The sequence below is a fragment of the Tachypleus tridentatus genome, chromosome 1 (genome assembly GCF_004210375.1).
Source record: "Tachypleus tridentatus isolate NWPU-2018 chromosome 1, ASM421037v1, whole genome shotgun sequence".
Taxonomy (NCBI): domain Eukaryota; kingdom Metazoa; phylum Arthropoda; class Merostomata; order Xiphosura; family Limulidae; genus Tachypleus; species Tachypleus tridentatus.
Genome location: NC_134825.1, coordinates 62,173,373 through 62,191,200, shown reverse-complemented (window position 1 = coordinate 62,191,200; position 17,828 = coordinate 62,173,373). Strand labels below are relative to the sequence as shown.

At 30.9% G+C, this 17,828-nt stretch overlaps 1 long non-coding RNA gene across 1 annotated transcript in view; it reads right to left on the bottom strand.

The window, feature by feature from the left end:
• Positions 1-17,828, bottom strand: part of LOC143249959 (uncharacterized) — a 114,616-nt gene that overhangs the window by 34,159 nt on the left and 62,629 nt on the right. The gene's annotated exons all lie outside the window — the stretch shown is intronic.

Here is a 17,828-nt window from a genome sequence, read left to right as displayed (position 1 = left end):
ATCGGAAATTTTGTCACAGCAAGTAGTGGTTAAATATATTATGTTCTTTTTTTTGCCGTCATTATTACGAAGGTGGCTATTCGAAAGAATGATTGACTGTACTTTTGGTCGCATTTGCTGATGGGAAAACTAGAAAAACCGTGGGTAATAAGTCAAAATTTGCGCTGTTCAAAAATTTAAGAAAGAATCAACTTCTTGTGGAATGGAAAGCGAATAATAAAGTGTAGATGACAAATGCTATATTCCAGGAATTTTTGAACATATTAAATCAAAGAATGGAACAAGAAAATAGGAGTATTCTACTTTTTCAAGATAATGCAACTTGTCACCCAAAAGTTCACCTTCAGCATGGTATTGAAATATGGATCATTGCAAGAGAACATGTGTAACGACTACGAAAATTGATGTGTTAGATGCATTTGCATTTTGAGTCATTCAATCAAATGCGTAAAAGTTGAATGCGTAATAAAGTGCTTTCAAAACTGTGGATTTATTCTTGATAATGACTGAGATTGTGAAGAAGTTTTTTGTTGTAACGATTCTGGTGAAATCCAAACTCTGAGAAGATTAATGCGGATGATTCTGTGAACGCGGAAAGTTTTGTGAACGTTGAAATGAATATTTTAGCAGAAATTGATGGAATTTATTTAAAATATAAAATAGAATCGTAAGATGGTAACAGTGTGAGAGATTCAGAAGATGGAAAGTTAATAAGGAAATAGAAATTCCTACTTCACCACAAGTGTTAAGTTTCATTAACGCTATCAGATTGTATGGAAAAATAGAGGGGAAAAATTAACTTCCGGAATAAGCCGTAGAACTTGTGTTCTCTTTTAACCGCATGAGAAAGCCCATTAAAAAAACAAAAACAAAAAACGAAACACATGAAATTGGACGCTTTATTCAAATAAATTTGATTAAGATTTTGTGTGCTTGTGTACATTTTGAATTTATATTTTTGTTTTTATTCTAATAAATATAGTAGAAACAGTATAATAACTTTATTCACAAACGTCTTACTTCCCTTGAGTCAAGCAAGTATAGCGTTCCGCTCAAAAATTATATATAATTTACGAAATGCATGTTCACTGTCTAAGCCAGAAAACCTGCTTAAGCCGGAAATTCACTTGGTTCCATGAGATTCCGCTTTAGACTGATTTCACTGTATTATGACGAACTAGTTAACAGACTTGGAAACAGGGAAAAATTAGGAACTCGAAAATAGGCTTACTGATGATGAATGGGCGAATAGGTCTGATAAAGTTGGGGCATGTGTGTAGATTAGTTTCCTGAACGAACAGGTCTGGTAATGTTGAGACATGTGGATTAGTTTATAACGGGTCTGATAAAGTTGAGATATGCAGATTAATTTACTGGTAAACGCCAATTAGCACCGAACAGCAGGATAGCTAACTGAAAACAAGAAAGAATGATTAAAAGTGTAGATGAAAGTTTTCAAACATAAAGACACACACCAAATGTACTTCCATAGGGTCCCTGAATGTGTTTCGTTTCAAGAATAAATAAAATTTAAATTAAGAATAATAAATATTTTAAATTAGTTTTTCAAGTTCATATTTCAGTCTGTGTGGTTGTCTTCAGTGTACATAATCCTTCTCGTGATTCACGCCATGCAAACGTTTCACTAACGCCATGACTGTACAAAAGTGCAAAATTAAGCATCTCTCACGTAACTTCATTTTAGTGTCTACTGACAGGCAGTAATATAATGTATAGGAACGAAAGTAACTAAAATAGATGACCTCACCAGGTGGCCATGCAAAAAGCAGAATACAAATATATCGGTAATTGACAAACTTGTATATATATATAAGAGTGTGTATGACTGTTTTCAAGATAGAGAGAAAAATAACAAAACTACCAATTTCGATTTACTTGTGTTGATATTTGAAAGTCACTTACGCTGACTGACATGTCAGTCATTAAACTTCTCTGCAAGATGCTATACGTAACAATGACTACTTCAAACACTCTAGCTTGATGAGAGCAAATCTTCTGTACCTCAAATGTTGACATTGCAAATGTTAAGTACGTTTTAAGATGGTTTTTACTATTGCTTAAATACCCCATTTTTATCCATAAATCCTACGTATAGTATTATTCAAATACAAAGATTAAAAATACAAAATAGCTTGTCCTTTATCTGGTCTCAAGGTTTTTCTGTTTATCAGAACTTTACATAAAAGCCTACAGCAATATGCATGTACGAATATGTTATACGAACTGATGGGCAATAACGATAGTATGAATTCTTGTGAAAAGTTAAACGAAAAACAGTAGATAAAAATTCCGCTCAGTTGGGCGCAGATAGTCCTCGTGTAGCTTTGCGCGAAATTCAAAACAATCCAAACCGCTCAGTTGAAAAAATTATTTAACGTATAAAACTTGAAGGAAGCGTTTTACACACACTGTCCGACCTCACTTTGTAACCTACAAAACGGATGGAGGTCAAAACTATCTGTTCAAAAAATAAAACAAGTAGTGATCTGTATAATATAACGCTCATTGAATGACCCCATTCTCCTCATCTGCAGTCTATTCAAACGGTCTTTTCTTGAACACTGTATTCACTGGGACTAAATTAAAAGCGGAATACAACTTTAGATTTTTGTGTTAACTTACTTAACTTTGTAACAAAAAGAATAATAAGTTGTGTCTCGTTCTGCATCTATATAAACTGAAGAGGGATGATTTTCTCGAATATTTTCTGTCAGTACTTAGCATGTCTGCGTGATGTTTCACTTCACTGTAAATTTCAAATCTATTTTATATTTTAACAATGTAGTATTGTAAAACTGTGTTCTACCCCTTTGTTCTTGATATTTATAATTTGGTACAGATATGTTTTATCCGGTATTTAGTATTGCCTCTATAATAATTTGACGTGATATATATGTAACAGCAGGTACCGACTAAAATCCATCCCTCATTACAATATATAGTATATAAATATATTCTGTGCACGAACTTGTTTTCTGAACATATTTCATGAATTACATCAGCCACTAATTCGTAACAGATCAACACATTATACACACGCTTAGTAAAGCAACGAATAATACAAATGTAGAAAATTATTCATTCTTTACAATAGTGTGTATTATATAAATAAAAAATATTGGAAATGGAGAAAAAGTAATAATAATTTGAATCGAATGAAAATTAAGTGGGGGCAATGATTCTCATTTTTACTGACAACAGAATTCAAACATAAAATTGAATAATTTTTCTATTTCCGCCATTTTTTTCCTACAGTCACAAATATTTTTTTTCAGATTTTCCGGCCTATAATTACACTTACAAACTATTATAATTATTTATTGATTAACTACGTTATAAAAGTGAAATAACCCGCGAACATCATATCACCAAATGTAAAATGTATAATTTATTACATATTTAATATCTTCATTTTGCTACAAATATTTCATAATCATTACATTACAAAAGTAATAAATGTTTTAACTAACACCTGCTGTTCATCCAAGGAACTATGTTTAATATTTTAAATTGTTCAATATTGCACTGGTAAGCAGTAAATTTTCATGTGCGATCACGACTTGTAATGAAACAATCTTTAATGTGTTAATAAAAGGACAAAATAAAAAAAAGGATAGGGCCTTTAATGTTCACTGGCTGAGGCAATAATACAACATACAAGCTCAGCACAAAAAAGGCAGTTGGGCTCTCCAGGAATAGTATAGGAGTCACTTTACAGATTGGCCCCTTTTTTTTCCCTCCCCAGGAAGTTCTAAGGATACATGCAAGGTTTGATGAAAATCTTTTAACAGTTTGCTATAAAAACCATGTATGAATTACCCAACCTGATTATCACTGATGTAATTATAAAATAAATTCAAATATGTCTATTAATAAAGACCTAAGAATTGCCTTGGAGACATCATCTTCCCATAGGCTATTACAGACTTTTTTTTTCAAACAAAAACTTGAAAGCATATCCATGGAAAGACATATCCATATTGTAAGTAAACACAATAACATGCTTCATTTCAAAACTATCTGAGATCACACTGCAATTTATTTTTCCTTTTAATATACTATAACATTTTTTTTTATTTCAAAAGGAAATTAGAAAAAAAAAAGTGTATAAGTGAACTATGAAATTAAAGAAATGCAGTAGCATGCATGTGATTGCTAGAAGACCTGAAACTCACTAGTAAAATCCAACTTGTCTGAAGACGTTTTTCTTTTTAAGGTGGATATTAACCAAATAAGTGCTGCAAGGCTACAATGCTTTAAAAAATTGGTATGAACACATCCTCAGGATGGTGACTTGAAACCAAATCATTGTTTTTCTTAGGCCTGGGAGTTGTTTTTGTTAAGTTATTTTAATGTTGTACTCCTTTTAATTATTAAATAAATCCTGATTTCTAATTTATTATACAGTCTAACAAAATAACAAATTTAAGAAAGTACCTGCTCTGATGGTAAAAATATGTCTACCTGATCAGTTTTGCTATGACCATTTAAAAATTATGTCTCTAAAAGAAATGTTCTCAAAAATAAAATCTTTACAATTGTAAATAACATTTCTATAATCATCACGAAATACATCATTTCACAACTACTTGGAATAAAAATTATCACTGAATGCAGTGTGAAACTTTTAATTTAGAGTTTGAAAAATTTTTAATTGCAAGACCAATAATTTCAGAATTAATAAGATAAATTTCTAGAAAATAACATTAACTACTGCTCTCAGTTGTGTTGTTCCATTTTAAAACTTATTACAACAGTACTGATTCATGTAGTACGATACATAATGTCAAATATTTGATGTCTAAATTATAGATGTAAAAAATGGTTGGTATGAGTAGAGAAAGCACAATGTAGAGGAGCGAACAACATTTCGACCTTCTTTGGTTATTCTCAGGTTCACAAAGAAAGAAAGAGGTAAGTGACCGATAGCTGATTACATATTTCAATATGGTTTTGTAATTGAATGTAAGAATGTAGAGGGCGTGCTTAGGTGTTGGATTATATTTATTAATTTGTATTGGTTTTTTATAATTAAGGCTTCTTTAATTTTGCATTTGTTTGTTTGTTTCTCTATTTAGTATTTGGGTGTTTTCTATGGTTATGTTGTGTTTATTTGATTTGCATTGTTCGAAAACATGATTTTTTGTGTTCTGTGAATCTGGTTTCCATTTTTATTCTTGTTTCTTCAATATAGAAGTTAATGACGATTATCACATTGTATTTTATAAATAATATCGGTGTTGTGTTTGTCATGGTAGTTTTTACATGGTATATACCTTCGTTTTGTGCTTTGTTTTTGAATAAATTTGGCATTAACTGGAATGTCGTATTTTGTTGCTAGTTTGCCAAATTTTGCTAATGTCGGGAATATATGGTATGCAGCAGTATGTGATTTTTTGATCTTTTAAATCGTGGTGTATATTTACTTTTGTAAGTTGATTTTGCTTTTTGTCTAGGTGTGTATGTGTGTGTGTGTATATATATATAATGTTTTCTACAGTTTGTGGAGGAAACTTCTTGATGTTGATGAAGTATTATTTTATTTGTCTTATTCATCGTCAATTTTATCAGGTTAGTACAGTTTTATGGCTGTGTTTATTTGGTTTCCTAGAATGTTGAGTTTTTGTTTTGTTTAATGTACGGAATCCCAAAGGAATGTATTGGCCAGTATGAGTTATTTTTTGGTGGATTTTTGTTTCAATTTGTATATCGGTTCTTGTAATTGTGAGGTTAAGAAATGATATTTGATTGCTTTTTTTCTAATCACATGTGAAGCTATTGTTGGGATGTACAGAGTTAATGTGATTGAAATAATTAAGTATCTGTTCTGGGAACGTGAATCCCGCAATCGTATCGACTACATAACTGCACCATTATAGTGGTCAATGTAATGCTGTGTTAATTGCACAACTGCCTTCAAACATGAGTTCAGCTATTGGTCAGTTACCTCTTTCTTTGTCACTGAAAATCATTCTTTTTACTGTGAACTCTTTTACTTTTAACAGTTATATTGTAACACCCTCATGGCTGAAAGAGCTAGCATATTCAGTGTGACACGGATTCAAACCCGAAACCCTCAAATTACGAGTCGAGTGCCTTAACCATCTGGCCATTCCAGGTGGTTTTTTTATTATTGAAGATAATAAAATGTTTCTGTATACTTATAGACATATTTTCTACAAGTCAAAAGAGGTAATTATCAATACTTTGGCAATAGTTGGAATACTATGCACAGTATGCATAATATGGATACAGACTTTTTGGAAAGGGGTCAGGTGATTAAAATGTACTACACTGGTTATGCAAGGTTCATCATATGTGAATAGATCAAGATATCTCATTTTCTTTTGAGGAAAGAGAGGTAAAATGTGATCTTACTAAACTTTAAAAGATTTATATCCAGAGGATAAACAGAATAAGTCATCTTAATTTCTTTGAGTTGAAGGCTCATGATAGTAAGTTGAGGTGACACAATTGTTTTTATTTTTTTTTGTTTTTCAAATACAGGATAAGCTCTTGTTAATATGTTCTCCCAGCAAAATGTACATAAACAAAACAAATGTAAAGATTACTCCATAGATATTGGTTTGTCATGAACACACATTGTTTCACAAATTTTATTCTGCACTTGGAGGTTGCAATAGCCTTCATATATACATTTTAATAAATATGTGTATATTTAAATAAATGAGGATAAATATCAAATACAACATTATTCTTATCACTGTGGTTGTCACCAATGAAACTGCACCAAATATAGCAAAACTAACTTGAAACCTACCACTATATACCAAAAACAAAATATATTTTTGTATTTTATTATATAAAAATATTTACTCAGAAAACAAAGAGAAATAGCACTATAATGAATGATCCATGGAATCGTCAAGCTATTATTTCACTAATTCTTTTATTCTAAATTGATAAATTTAGTTAACATATATTTTATAATAATTATTCAGTTTCTCATCAAATGCTTTTCTTGGTGTTATATTATTATAACCTAAACTAACACCTAGAAAGTAATATATTTTATGCAATATAATTAAATATAATTTTAAATACTCGTAACAATTTGTAAAAAACGTCATTTACCCTTGAATAAAAGCACATACACTTTCTGAATTTCGCGCAAAGCTAAACTAGGGCTACCAGCTCTGGCCGTCCCACATTTAGAAGTGTAAGACTTGAGGGAAGATAGCTTGTCACCAACATCCACCGCCAACATTTGGGCTACTTTTTTTTAACAACGAATAGTAAAATTGACCATCACATTATAACGTCCCCATGGCTGATAGAGCAAGCATGTTTGGTGCGACAGGGGGATTCAAACTCAATACTCTGAGATTATGGGTCGAGCGCACTAAACACCAGACCTTACTGGGACGTAACTTTGTTTTATTTCATGTGATCTATAACTGAAAAATTGTGTTTAGGATTATGGTTCTAGCTTATTTTCTAGAAACTGCTATTGATACTAAATTAATAATTGTGTGAAAATACTTTTCAAGTAAGGTTGCATGTACATCCCGTTTATCAACCTACTCAAATCGAATTATAAGAATAGTAAACCAAGCCGATTCTTTTCTGGAATGCATTTACTGTATGATAAGTGTGACATTAGATAATAAACATTCCAGTGGCACAGAGACATGTCTGCGGACATACCGCTTTTTTTAAATATCTGATTTTGATGGGCAGAGAACATATAGCCTGTTGTATAGCTTTGTGTTTGATTTCAATCAGTATCATTTTAGTCTTACTGTGGCAGAATACTTTGCCTACTAAGGATTATGTATCATAAGTTACTTTATATAATTCTTTTAGTTATAGCTATTAATATTATTCTATATTATCTCCTTAACGACAAAGAATATAAATGAAACTTCGGTATTTTTGCGAATCCGAGAGATGACGCTGTGAAAGAAGTAAATGGAAAAGCAGTCGGGAAAAAATTTATGGCAGGAAGAAAAATTGTACTGAGATATTTGTAAAAACAACAATAAGAACGAGTGAATTTAAATGTATCTAGATAAAACCGAATCAACAAAGTACAGTACTAATAATAACTCGTTATATTTCACTAAGGTAAAGATTCCTATGGAAACAATACAAATAGATATTGGTCCAGCTCTTCAGTAGCTTACTGATTTTAGGTGAGAGCTCATCGTGCTAAAAATTTGGGATTGATACCTACGGTAGGCACAAGTAGTCCAATGTGTAACTTTTCTGTTAAAACAAACAACTTTTTAATACAAGTAAGAATGTTGTTTACACTTGTCCAAATTATCAGATGTTTTTTCATTATGCCGATGTCCTCAGATAGGAAAGTTGTGAGTTGACGGACTTAAAACGTCAGAACTTGCTGTTCAATTCCTTACGGAAGACACAGAAAATAATTCAAGGTGACTTTGCTTTAAAATATCCATAATTGTTTTCAATTTATGGCAGAATTGAAGAATACAACCCTATATCAGTGGCCAAGTTCATCTGCCCTTCATATTTTTTTTCTTTTTCATTCCTAAACTTTAGTTAATATTAAAGTATTATCCAGCCTAGATTTAACCGAAATGTTTCCATGACGAAAAATCATTTCAAGTCCGGTAGAATATAGCCTTAGTGAGGTCTGTACAGATGAAAACTAGTTGATGACAGTTTATAATCAGTGTGTTTTAGATAATGCTATTGTAGAAGATTGAACTCACAAAGCTTAATATAATTCCCCACTAATTTAATAATAATTGCACATTTCAACTGAAAACTAATGCTGGAGGTTAATTAAAGTTTAACTTTAAACTTATTAGTTCCTAGAAACAACCTGAATATTTATAGTGTATACACGTAATGCATACTTATATATTCTTTAATTAATTTCTTACATTTCTTGAATATCTTGTGCATGCACAAGGTGAGAAGGAAGAACTAATAAACAAACTATGTTAGTCATGAGTAATTTCATACGTACAGTACTTTCTCCTCACTAGCACAGCGGCACGTCTGTGGAATTACACAACTAGAAACCGAGTTCTGATACACGTGGTGGGAAGAGCATACCGTGTTTCTCCCAAAATATGATAGGGGCTTATATTAATTTTCACTCCAAACTATGACACTATGGCTTATTTTCGGGGGAATTCTTATTTTGATATATTAAAAAATGAAGTTACAAAGTAAAACTATTAAACTAACCATTTAAAATAAACTATTATTAAACTATTAAACTAACTAATTAATACTTAAACAAACTAATTAACTAACTATTAAACTGATTAATAAATTAATTTTTTTATTTCTTTCCTCTTCCTGCCACTCTTAACTAGGGCTTATTTTAAGGGTAGGGCTTATATTAAAACTATCCCCAAAAATCACACTAAGTCTTATTTTATGGGTAGGTCTTATTATCGGAGAAACACGGTAGATAGCCCTTTGCGTAGCTTTGTGATTAATAACAAAGAGCAACGTACAATAGTTTAACGTTGTATCGTCATTATAACTAAGTAACTCAACTAATTATCGTTAACTAATTAACATTCATTATGTTGATAATGTGTCTTTAGAATTTTGAAGCCCAGAAAATATGATGTACTTCATCTTGGGGACCAAGCTAGGTTTCTATGTTTATTTTTGTTTGCCTGCTTGTTTTATTATTATTGTAACGTGTATCGTTGGACGAGTTCTTGTTGGTCATTTGATAATTAGTGTATACCTAACTCTGCACAACCTTCAAATTTCTCACTAATCAATTGATAATAAATATGCAACTTAACTCAAAGGCTAATCGAATTGTACCCCGAGTCTTGATACAAATTTGTTGACAAGTTTATTTGCAACCTAGTTAAGAATAGCAGATACGTCTTATATGTGGTGAAGTGGTCTGTCGCAACCACAGTTTATTTAATTTCACTGTCACTCTACGGCAGAGAACCAAACAGTAACTTTATTGAATGATGCTTCAATATGACGCTTCTGTGGCTACATGGCATCCAACTCCATAAAAGTTTACTCTTATTCTCTCCGCTGTCTTTTGAATACCTAAGGGTTCAGTTGTTGAAAGATTGTAAAAGTAATAGAGTGCTGTGGAAATACCAGCTATAGTAGTTGTGTCTGTTAGTTGGAATATTTCCATTTTCAATGTGACAAGCCCTGTTGTAGGCATAATGGATCCGACTTTGCTCACTACATATTTGTCTTACGGATGTATAAAATGACTATTTGATACAGGTTGGGTTTTTTCTGGCTATTCTTGATTCACTGAGTAAATAGTTTAAAACTTGGATATTTTGCTTGAGCATCTTTCATTTGAGTGTTGGACAAAACTAGTTCATTGTCATCACTTGTGGGTTATCTGTCTTTAGTTTTTAGTTTGGTTATTTTTTACTATTTTGTGCTTCCCTATTTCTGTTGTATTTATTCTTTTTTAACACATAGACTTTGGAATAATGCATCAGTAGTTCTACGATTTTGTCTTCAGTTGCTTGGTATACTAATGCAGGAGTGGATAGTAATACTTCCTTCAATTTGTTAAATTGTGTTCATAATAAACAGTCCAACGAAACTTTTTCTTCTATTCAAATATTTTGTACAGAGAATAAGTTGAGTCAGTGAATGATTTCACAAAATGAAGACAGGAGGAGCATAGTCCAGGAAATCATCTTACATCATGCAAGTGTTTGTGTTAGTAAATTATGAATAGATTCAGTCATAGAAGAATCTGTACAAGGCACATCTCGGCTAACTATGTATCCCAGAAAACTGATCATTTGGTGGAACCAATGCACAATTTTTGGAATTTAGCTCAGAGATGTATTTCTTCAAACAATCCAAAAATTTTCTTTGTCCATATAAAAATGATCAAAGATCTTTCCATGTGTATTTATGTCACTAAAGTAGTTTAGTATAGCATTCCAACAGAGTTTATGTGAGCATACTTCATTAACTTTTAGAAATTAGAGTTACATTATGTAACCCAAATTGTAACACAACAAGTTGCTACTTGTTATGTTTTCTCTACGTTTACTTCATCTAATTGCATTTGCTACTATTCAGTCTTTCGATCTGATATTAAAAACCATTTCGATAGAAACGTTCTTTATTAGGGCACCACTTACATTTCGTTAATCCAACAAAATCTAGTGAATCCGTCCTTCTTCTTCAAAAATACAATAACTGATCCCTTATTATTAGTGCTCAGTTTTATCACTTTCTGTTCTGCAATTGCATTTATATGCTCAAAAGCCTATTTTTAAAGTTGCATTCATATGATATATTTGTGATGTATCTCCAGTACAAATATTATTTGTATTTTTATTCGTTCAACTTAACTCAAGACATCTATTAAAGAAGTTTTCTTAACATTCCATGAGAAAAATCATATAATTCATAGCATTGGTCAGTTGTGAGATTTCTACAGCTCTTGTTACAAAAAAGCCATTGTAAGTATCTGGAAAGCTTTCTTTGTGTGAGGCTTTCATATCTGACTTCCTAGTTGTGATTTTACCACTAAAATGCCATGTGGAAGTATCACTTGTACAGCGTCAAATCTTGTAATGTCTCCATCCAGAGCAGATAGTTGAATAGGGATAGCAGATATGGATAGTTGAATCTGAAGCATTATGTAATTAAACTTTTATTTTGAAAATAAATAAATAAAATAGTGTGAAGTTGTTTGATTGGACATAAACATGCCATTCAAAATAGAAATTTACAGGCTATAAAATTCAGGTAATCCGGTTACAATTCTGTATCATACAGAAAGATTTTCCCAAAATGATTAATGTATTCTCAGGATGTCTGGTATGTATATTGAAAACTTTAATAAAATAAAGTGTAGAATAACATTTCAACCTTCTTATGTCACCTTCAGGTGTGAAGCACATTGTAGTAAAATACTGAAGTTGTACAACGTAGGTCTGAACACAATGAGACAAATAAATATACGTTATAAAAGAGATGTACATATATTGTGTATCAAACAAAGTAGTTTATCCAATAATATTTCCAGGAAACCCTTTCTCTCAGGTTCAAGAAAAGTAAAACACATATAAAATAAATACAGTGACTTCTGTAAACATGAAATTGAGAAGGAAAAAAAATCAAAACAAATTTTATTTGAATAATTTTTTAACCATAACGAATCAACACGGTTAATCTGTGGAATAAATGCAATCTTTGTTATTTCTTTATGCACACTGCTATGCACAATTGTCAGACATTATGAAAATAGGCATAACCAAAAAGGAATAGACTAGATTGCACTTTCAGCTTAAATTATAGCTTTTTCATATTAAATTCATTTTCATTTCTTCATACTTTTTCTAATCAGAAGACAGGATAAATATTTTAATGGTGTACACATTTATTTATAATGTATGTTATAAATCAGTATTGTCTTACTGTCATTTTACATGTAGAACTTATATGTAAATATATTCTGGAAAATGTGGTCATTTGTATTTTACTAGCTTTACTATGTTGTATTTTACTATAAGAGACACATGTATACTGAAATGTTTGGAAGTTAAATCCCTTCTGATCGTTTTAGATTTCTTTTCATATGTGTTTGTTCAATACTTTATAAAATTTTTTCCACTGTCTTGGTGCTCATCCTACAGGCTTACAATGATACAATTTGAGTTTTGATACCCTTGGTGGGCAGAGCAAAAATAGCTCACTGTATAGCTTTGGCCTTTTCCACAACCAGACTGATTTTTAATGTACAACAATGAGTGTCAGTTATATTTATAATGAAAGCAACAGTTAAATATTAGTGTCTACAGCTGTTCTTATGTAACATGAAATAATATAATGTTTTACATGTATACAGGGGTTAGAGGTTAGGAACTTCCACTGGATGAACTCTGGGGTACTACTTTTTGGTCAAAGTAGTATTATATAATTCTTTTACCACAGGATAATCCGAAACAGTATGTGAACAGTATGATTATTTTGGATTGTGACATAGTTTGTGCATACATTAAAAATAAGTTATTTCATGAACAAGAGATTTTATTGTTGTTCTAAACTCTACACAGTTTGACCCTACAACATGTGTGATGTACAAGAACATAGAGCAATCTTATGTGGTAGCTTAGTAACCTTCAATTTACAGCCTGGGTCATTTAAGTCACACAATGTACAGGAATTTTACATACATGTAGAAGAAGAAATGGAATAAGGATAATTGCATATGAAGTATTTTTAAATAACTCATTATTGTATATTCAAAGTTTATTCCAAGTGTTGTTCCCTAAACTTTTTCACTGAAATTGAATACTGATTTATTACCCTTAATACATTTGCACATAATATCTTTCACTTATAAGTGCTTGAATAGATACCACTTTTTAGTAGCCATGTCAATCACAATGATCATTCTGTGTTTGTATGCCTGTAAACAAAAAAAGATAAGTGATGCCTGAAACAGCATAAAGATAATCATTGTTTTTAAATGGCGGTAGTGATATTATGCTAAATTTCTTGTAGTACGTTATTTTCTTCCAAATGCCATTTGAAATATAATCTGTTTTATGCATTTACTTCATTTTTCATGTTTCAATGATGACCTGTATGTTTCTGTGTAAATTAAAACACCATATGTAAAATATTTTGTTAGTTTGAGTAAATTCTATTGATGATACAGTGCTAAAAGTGACTTATATAACCTCACAATGCAAGCTAAATGGCTTGATAATTTATTTTTACCATATACTTAAACATTAAGTTATGTATGTGTCACTTATTATTTGTGGCTCTGGTGAAATTATTTCTTGATTTCCATTTAAATAAACACTGAAATACTAACATGACAGTTATTTCACAGATATCAGATATTTAGTCTTAAAGAGATACAGAACTATTTTCAAAAGTACAGTGTAATCTATGAAGAGAATTGACTCATATCTACATTAAAGAATAAGGGATATCAGATACTTATACAAACTAGTCAAAACTAAATTACTTTTCGGAAAATGTAGTAAAAAATACTAATTTCCTTTCGCTAGGATTTGTAAATTATTTTATGACAATTTGGAAGACTAAGGAAATGTCAATTTGTACATGTGGATGTGGGAATGTTTTCTTGATTGAAGTTTAAAAAAGAAATGTATCAGATGTATCTCATACAGTCACACATACACATGTTTAGGAATATGATAATGGCATTTTTGTCATCTAGTAATAGCTGTGTAAATCTTTCTTTGGGAGGCCCATTGTTGTTGAAACAGTTGGAGACGAAATAGGTATCTTGCCATTCATTTACTTCATGAAGGAGGTTCAACACTGTAAAGTTGAGTAACTGAACATGTAAATATTATTTTCAGTACATTAAAAATATTGCTGGATTCGCAATGAAAGTTAAACAGTTGTATAAATATTTGACTAACATTTATTATTTTTTTAAAGTTACATCTTGCAGTGTTTTTCACACATGTTGACAGAGCTTTTTGAACAAAATAATCACTACGTTTTTGGAAGTTTTGTCTCAATCATTTTTTATTCAGTTAATTTAACTGACAATTGTTTTCTGAGTACATTATTCAAGGTAAGGATATGATTGTGATGCATTTAAACAAAAATAGTTTTTTATAATTTTAGTTGTATATGAAAATCCTTCATGCGAAATCAATTTTTTAAAAAATAAAATTAAATCCAGAATTATTTTCCTTAACTTGAAAAATATTGACGATTTAATTACCATTAGTAATCTAGTAATAAGTTATTATATAAGTAACATATATCTTGTAGTTCTACAGATTGAGAATATATCCAAATCATATACTGAAGCACACTATTAAGGCAATTAATAATTATAATGATATTTATAACAGAAGAAATTATTTTAAACACGTGGACTTATTTCTCCAAATAATAATGTACCAACATGTGTCGTATAGAGAATTACATACTTACAGCTTCTTAGATAGTTTATAGCAATATACAGTTTTTAATATTAAATATAAATACATTCGTACATAGACTGATTTTAATGGTTTTGATGAAAATCGTTAACAAATATTTTATAATAATTTTTCAATAAATCATCAAATGCTTTTCTTGGTGTTATATTATTATAACCTAAACTAACACCTAGAAAGTAATATATTTTATGCAATATAATTAAATATAATTTTAAATACTCGTAACAATTTGTAAAAAACGTCATTTACCCTTGAATAAAAGCACATACACTTTCTGAATTTCGCGCAAAGCTAAACTAGGGCTACCAGCTCTGGCCGTCCCACATTTAGAAGTGTAAGACTTGAGGGAAGATAGCTTGTCACCAACATCCACCGCCAACATTTGGGCTACTTTTTTTTAACAACGAATAGTAAAATTGACCATCACATTATAACGTCCCCATGGCTGATAGAGCAAGCATGTTTGGTGCGACAGGGATTCAAACTCAATACTCTGAGATTATGGGTCGAGCGCACTAAACACCAGACCTTACTGGGACGTAACTTTGTTTTATTTCATGTGATCTATAACTGAAAAATTGTGTTTAGGATTATGGTTCTAGCTTATTTTCTAGAAACTGCTATTGATACTAAATTAATAATTGTGTGAAAATACTTTTCAAGTAAGGTTGCATGTACATCCCGTTTATCAACCTACTCAAATCGAATTATAAGAATAGTAAACCAAGCCGATTCTTTTCTGGAATGCATTTACTGTATGATAAGTGTGACATTAGATAATAAACATTCCAGTGGCACAGAGACATGTCTGCGGACATACCGCTTTTTAAATATCTGATTTTGATGGGCAGAGAACATATAGCCTGTTGTATAGCTTTGTGTTTGATTTCAATCAGTATCATTTTAGTCTTACTGTGGCAGAATACTTTGCCTACTAAGGATTATGTATCATAAGTTACTTTATATAATTCTTTTAGTTATAGCTATTAATATTATTCTATATTATCTCCTTAACGACAAAGAATATAAATGAAACTTCGGTATTTTTTGCGAATCCGAGAGATGACGCTGTGAAAGAAGTAAATGGAAAAGCAGTCGGGAAAAATTTATGGCAGGAAGAAAAATTGTACTGAGATATTTGTAAAAACAACAATAAGAACGAGTGAATTTAAATGTATCTAGATAAAACCGAATCAACAAAGTACAGTACTAATAATAACTCGTTATATTTCACTAAGGTAAAGATTCCTATGGAAACAATACAAATAGATATTGGTCCAGCTCTTCAGTAGCTTACTGATTTTAGGTGAGAGCTCATCGTGCTAAAATTTGGGATTGATACCTACGGTAGGCACAAGTAGTCCAATGTGTAACTTTTCTGTTAAAACAAACAACTTTTTAATACAAGTAAGAATGTTGTTTACACTTGTCCAAATTATCAGATGTTTTTCATTATGCCGATGTCCTCAGATAGGAAAGTTGTGAGTTGACGGACTTAAAACGTCAGAACTTGCTGTTCAATTCCTTACGGAAGACACAGAAAATAATTCAAGGTGACTTTGCTTTAAAATATCCATAATTGTTTTCAATTTATGGCAGAATTGAAGAATACAACCCTATATCAGTGGCCAAGTTCATCTGCCCTTCATATTTTTTTTTTCTTTTTCATTCCTAAACTTTAGTTAATATTAAAGTATTATCCAGCCTAGATTTAACCGAAATGTTTCCATGACGAAAAATCATTTCAAGTCCGGTAGAATATAGCCTTAGTGAGGTCTGTACAGATGAAAACTAGTTGATGACAGTTTATAATCAGTGTGTTTTAGATAATGCTATTGTAGAAGATTGAACTCACAAAGCTTAATATAATTCCCCACTAATTTAATAATAATTGCACATTTCAACTGAAAACTAATGCTGGAGGTTAATTAAAGTTTAACTTTAAACTTATTAGTTCCTAGAAACAACCTGAATATTTATAGTGTATACACGTAATGCATACTTATATATTCTTTAATTAATTTCTTACATTTCTTGAATATCTTGTGCATGCACAAGGTGAGAAGGAAGAACTAATAAACAAACTATGTTAGTCATGAGTAATTTCATACGTACAGTACTTTCTCCTCACTAGCACAGCGGCACGTCTGTGGAATTACACAACTAGAAACCGAGTTCTGATACACGTGGTGGGAAGAGCATACCGTGTTTCTCCCAAAATATGATAGGGGCTTATATTAATTTTCACTCCAAACTATGACACTATGGCTTATTTTCGGGGGAATTCTTATTTTGATATATTAAAAAATGAAGTTACAAAGTAAAACTATTAAACTAACCATTTAAAATAAACTATTATTAAACTATTAAACTAACTAATTAATACTTAAACAAACTAATTAACTAACTATTAAACTGATTAATAAATTAATTTTTTTTATTTCTTTCCTCTTCCTGCCACTCTTAACTAGGGCTTATTTTAAGGGTAGGGCTTATATTAAAACTATCCCCAAAAAATCACACTAAGTCTTATTTTATGGGTAGGTCTTATTATCGGAGAAACACGGTAGATAGCCCTTTGCGTAGCTTTGTGATTAATAACAAAGAGCAACGTACAATAGTTTAACGTTGTATCGTCATTATAACTAAGTAACTCAACTAATTATCGTTAACTAATTAACATTCATTATGTTGATAATGTGTCTTTAGAATTTTTGAAGCCCAGAAAATATGATGTACTTCATCTTGGGGACCAAGCTAGGTTTCTATGTTTATTTTTGTTTGCCTGCTTGTTTTATTATTATTGTAACGTGTATCGTTGGACGAGTTCTTGTTGGTCATTTGATAATTAGTGTATACCTAACTCTGCACAACCTTCAAATTTCTCACTAA